Genomic DNA, 6,000 nt, shown 5'->3' on the forward strand with positions numbered 1-6,000 from the left:
TCAAGCATGTGCAGCAACAAACATCACCTATCATCTCTATTTGAAATGAGACCTTGTGCTTTTTTTAATTGCCCCTCTGTACTGGCACAGCAGAGAGAGAAGCAGCTGGGCTGTGAAGGGCAAATGCCCAGGTGAGTCACTGGAGACAGGGAGGAATTCAGAGAGGAATTCAGAGAGGAATTCATTGCTCTCAGCACTGGAGAGTGGCAGCCGGTCATGGCTCAGTGCAAAGTGCTCTCTCCAGCCAGCTGGTGACAGTCCTGCATGGAAACTGTTGCAAATGGGAGCATTCAGAGAATGGAAACAAAAATAAATGATTTTTGTTGTCGGAACACAGCATATTTGGAGGCTGTGGATCCTTTAGAGACAGACAGATTTTTAAAATGAGATTCCTTGCTAAACTCAAAGGAACTCTCAAAGCAGCTACTAAATTGTTTCATTGATGAAGAGCTTCGGACCTCTGGAGGAGGGGCCAAAACTACTTTAAATATAGGGTTTGATGGAAAATTCACGACAAACAACTCAAAACACTAGATATGATCTATTTTATCTGAATCCCTTACAGAAATACAGACTTCGTTGGTGTTTGTGGAGCACTGAAGATGGGCTGTGGGTTTGACATGCTCAGGAATTGGAGGCTGTGTTTTTCCACATGGGCAGCACAGCATGGAGCAGCCGTGCTCTGATTTCCCAAACACAGCAAATGTGAGCAGCAGAAGGTGCCTGCTGGCTCCCAGGCTTGCTGGGATGGCCAAGGGTGTGGGAGTAGTGGATCCCTCTTCCAGCTGGGCTTCTGCTGTTATTGTTTGCAGCACAGTCGGTGGGACTTCTCCCTCTCATTGCTGCTTCCAAAGCCCAGCTGCTCTCCCCGTTACATCAGCTGCAAAGCCAGCGTAGGTGGGTGCAGCGAGTGCCAGGAGCATGGCTCGGGGAGCAGGGCTGTCAGAGGAGTGACAAAGCACATGCCAAGCCCCCTAACACGAGCCCCTGCTGACCAGCCAGAGAAGGGGGCTGCTGCACTGGGGTGAATGAATGTCTTGTAACCACATATTTAAGCAGCATATAGGAAATGCAGCCCTCGGTCATCTGTGACTCATCTCCTCAGTACTGGAGAACCTGACAGAGTAAAGACCGAGTAACAGCCCCAGCAGATATCCAGAGAACCATTTCATGAGCCAGCTGCAGGTGAGCAATCACAATAGGCACAGAGGGAAGACTTTTCCAGTACCTAGACCTGCCTTTGATTTTGGTGATAGTTGGCTCTCAAAATAAAACTTCTCTCTTTTCCAGTAACATCAAAAGGGTTTTTGTTAGTCATGACTGAATGCAAATTGCTTTCAGTGTCTTTTTCTTGAACTAGATTTAAAAGACTACAGATAGTTCATACATTTATTATGGACTATTTTTTTCTAAAATATCTTTTTATTATGACAGAATGAAAAATGGGAGATTTGGGACAGAGAGGGAGGAAGCGACTGTCTGATTTTTCAATGCTTTTAATTAGGTAGGAGGATTTTTCAAGCTTGGATGAGCTTTCTGGAATTTGCTTAAGGATTTGTTTTGCAAGAGAAATTTTAGACCACTGATTATTTTAATGACTAATTAGAAGTTTAAAAATATGATAAAAATAAAGTTAAAATCTGACTTAAAATTTGCCTACTAATTAGACCAACATATTTGGAATGTCTTCTTATATTCAGAGAGAATTTTGCCTCAGCTCTAGGAGTATCTTTCTCTGCACATCTTGCTAGGGCAGATATAAGAAATCCTTAATTTTATAACTCTATTGGTCTAGAGTTTTATCTGTTTGCTATGATATGAGAGCATGTGAAAAATTATCATGGTTACCTGAGCCAGACAAATACAAAAAAGAAGCTTACAGTAGCTTCTATTTTCACATTTCAAGATCATTTTTAATCAGGGTGTTTGGATACTGAGATGCCTTTTAATGAAACCAAATTTTCAGAGATTTGTCTGGTTTTACTGTCTACATAGAGCATCTACTTACCTAAAACTGTGTTTCTGCTATTGCTAATTTACATAAGTATACCTTAATTTTTAAATTTAAGCTACTACTCCTATTAAATCTTTTGGGATGCCTAAATAAAAATTCCATGGGTCTCTTTAATGGCTGTAATTCAAGGTTATCTTTTATCGTGGTCAAATTGTTCTTCTGGATTCCTGGTTAATTATGAAGATAATGCAATGTGGCAGGTCAGAAGCAACAATGACATTGCTAATACCAGCCTGCAAGGATACCCTTTAAGTAGCTGAGATGACTTGAATATTTTGAGTAATAATTTAATTTATCTGTTTGTTGATGGGTTGTCTGTGGTACTGATTTTTATAATGCAAAAATGTCAATGTTTTCATGATGATCATCATAAGAAAATGTTAGTAATAGTATTTTTTTTAAAAGCCCTGCTGTGATTTAGAACCTATGTCATACCTTCTGAAGAAATTCTCGGGACCTTCATTCTTAGGGGGACCAAACAAATTTGAATGCCTAAAAGTGAGTTTTCTAAGCAGGCCACTGCATTTCATTCTTTGCAATAAAATAAATAATAAATTGACAAACTGTAGTTGAAAATTTTACCCTACCATTGGTATGAATTTTAATTTTTGAAGTTCAAATCTAGTGTAACAGACACATTGAAACAGTTGATTTTGAAGTTGTGAGTGTCCAAGTGCAGAAATACCCAGTTGGATGTGTTTCAAGGACAGTTTCCCCAGCTTTCCCTGGCAGAGGGGGCTGAGCTGAGCAGGCTGTGTGGAAGGGCAGGCACAGGAGCTGCAGGGCTCTGCTGGCCACTGCCCTGTCAGTGGTGCTGGTTCCTGCACTGCAGCCTGGCAGGGACGTGCTGCTGCCACTGCTGCCCTGCTCTGGAGCTGCCAGCCCAGGAAATCCTCCTGCACTTCACAGAGCTCCTGAGCTGCTCTAGGTTTCTCCTGCCTTTTTATCCTGGTGTACAGTTTGTGTGCTTGGTGCATTGTATTGCTAGATTCGGCCCCAAATTCCAGTTTCATTGGAGCATTTTTCTAGTTTTGAAGAGAGTTCTCCTTTAGGAGGAGGAGAGAATAGATTTGTACTGTGAATGTGGAAATGCCCAGGTGATAAAGGGCAGGATGCTGACAGGTTTCCCACCTGAGGGAGACTGACTGGATTTTTAGGATTTAAGACAGAAACAGAAGAGACAGAGGTGCTATCTTGAGAGCATTAGCTTTATTACAGTGTTGGCACTCTTCATATAGATGCATATTCAACTTCTTTCCCCTTTTTGAGTTGAACTGGCTATCTACTTAGCTAGTATGGCTTATCTTTAATGAAAGGATTAACTGAATTTTGGATTAAACTTTAATGATGTTTCTTTTGCTAGGAAAGTAAGTAATTGCAGAACTGCCGATTTTGCGGTTCTTTTCTCTTTTTTTTTTCAGCCACATCTGGGAATTCATACAGCATCTTATTGTTGGTGATAGCACGTATTCAAGTTAATAATTTAGGAAATTTAGTCCTGTAATTCATAAATCTGTGAGAATTATTGAGATATTTTCAATGCATCTAATTTCTTCCACAGGGACAGCATAGACCATGAAAAAAATTAAAATTTCCTTGTCAAAGATGGGGCTGAGACACAAAGCAAGTTGGAAGAAGATTACAGCCAGGTAGGATTTGAATTTTTCTATTTGAACATCTTGCTAGAACCACATGAGTCTAGAGAGTCTTCCTTTAGGAAAATTCCATTAAATTGAAACAAATTAGGATTGAAATGAAGTTTGGTAAAATATTTAGCAGAATTCTGCTTCTCAATCTCCTCTTCATTACTTTAATGATCAGGAACTAACAAAAGAAACTGGATTCATTCCAAGCTGTTGTTCTAACGTGTGAGCTCCCCTGTTTCATTAAGGTGCCTGGTAGGTACATGTGGAAGACTTGGAGTAGGCTCTGAGAAGAGTAATATGAGAGCTACTCAAGGCAGACTGGTGACTAAATACTGGGAATACATTCAGGACTCAAGTGTGCTCCTCTCTCTCCATTTGTGCTGAAGGCATCTGTGCCCTGTGTGTCTGAAGTGCCTTATAGAAATGGATTAAAATTTCACTATGAAAAATGAGTGTGATTTATTCAATTGATGCTTGTATTACTGGTGGAATTGGGTCTTAATAGCAAGGCATATTTATGTGTATGGCATAAATTACCACTGGTTAAAGTATATGATCATGGAATATCCAGAGCTGAAGGGCCCCATAAGGATCTTCAAGTCCAGCTCCTGACACTGCACAGAACTGCCCCAGGAGTCCCCTGGGACTGAGAGCATTGTCTAAATGCTTCTGGAATTCTGGCAAGCTTGGTGTGTGACCACTTCCCTGGGGAACCTCTTCCAGTGCCCAGCCACCCTCTGGGTTAATGATGACATTACAGAGGCATTGTTATTTCTAACTGGAGATTATCCTATGTACAATCAATTTCCTGACTTTTCCGGATGGATTCTATAAGGTTAAGCATCTGGGGCAGAAGCATTCCCCTTCCTGAATGCTTTTTTAAGACAGACTAAAAAACGTGTTCTTTCAATGAGTGAAAAAATTATTGCTGTCTTTAAAAAACATTATTTTCTCCTGGGAGAAAGTTTTATTAATCACAAGTTGATTTTTTTTTTCCTTTATAATTGGGTGTTATTTATAAAAGTTCTTGAAGTGAATCACAGAATTCCAAACTTTCAAATTCTCTGCAAATAGCAATGAAACTTGCCTTAAGTGTAAATGAGCAGCAATTTAAATATTAACTATCAGTTGATATTTCACATTGCTTCCCACATACTCATTTGTAAAACAGTCAAGCTGCAAGCTCTGTATAAATAGCATTTACTTACTGTCATGGTTTAATTGAAAGTTTGGTTAACGCTGGTACACAGGAACTGGTAGTGACTGTTACACTTAGCTCCACTGTGTAGTCTTGAGAGATGACTAAAATTAATGGTGTGCCATTCCTCTAGCCTGAATTATTATAATCCCTATCTAACAGGGATATTATAAAACTGATAATTGTTTTATCATTTTTATCATAATTATTTATCAGCAAAATTGTATTGGCTTGCTTACACATAACTAGAGTGCAGCAAGAACATGTTTACAGAGTTTTTCAGCTTCTGGGAATTTGAAACCATCAGATCCCACAGTGGGTGTATTAAAGATAGTGGCTAACCAGACTCCATTAATATACAAATTAAATTGCCTTGAGTAAAGGAAGAAAATTAGTCTGGAACAATATTTTGCAGTATTTTCTTATCAGTACCAAACTGGGCCATTAATGTCTCTCATACCTTTTTTTTTAAACCTTGTGCAGAGATAGGGATTTGACTGATTATTACAAGAAGCCTTAGGGGGAATAAAACATGTTCTGGGACTAGGGGTTGCTGGCCAATAGTATAATTAAAATCAGAGTTACAGAAAGGTATCTGACAGCCCAGGTGAGCCAAGCATTTAAAATATATTTTGTGCTCATGGAAACCAGGTTCGTCATGCACAAAGTGGCAAATTTGTTTAGATGCAAAATACAGAGAGCAGAGAGCCAGACCTTCTGTTAATGTTCCTTCAGGCCTCCCATGTGCTGCTGCCTCCTCGTGAAGCAAAAGACTCTCAAGTGAGCATTTCTGGATGCTTTACTTATTTATCCTTCTCCTTCTGAATGACAATTAAAATATCTGCTCACTGAAAATCTTGCTGTTCTGTTCCTAATGCCATAATATTCCCTTGAGCTTTCCAGATGCAAACACAGATGATTATGTCAGTGTTCAAGTGACTCCATTCCTGTCCCTGGTGCTTAAATCTTGCCTCAAATCCTCAGTTGCTCCCCTGTAGCTCGGTGAAGACTCTCTGGAGTCAGTGATAGGCAGGAGGAGTTTCACAGCCAACATTACATGTATGAGGTTTGCAGGTCTTTGCTCTTGTGTTTCAGACTGATGTCTTATTTGTGGAGTTTCTCCTGCTTTAGTGTGCTTTACT

The sequence above is a fragment of the Lonchura striata genome, chromosome 10, assembly GCF_050655825.1.
Source record: "Lonchura striata isolate lonStrDom1 chromosome 10, ASM5065582v1, whole genome shotgun sequence".
Taxonomy (NCBI): domain Eukaryota; kingdom Metazoa; phylum Chordata; class Aves; order Passeriformes; family Estrildidae; genus Lonchura; species Lonchura striata.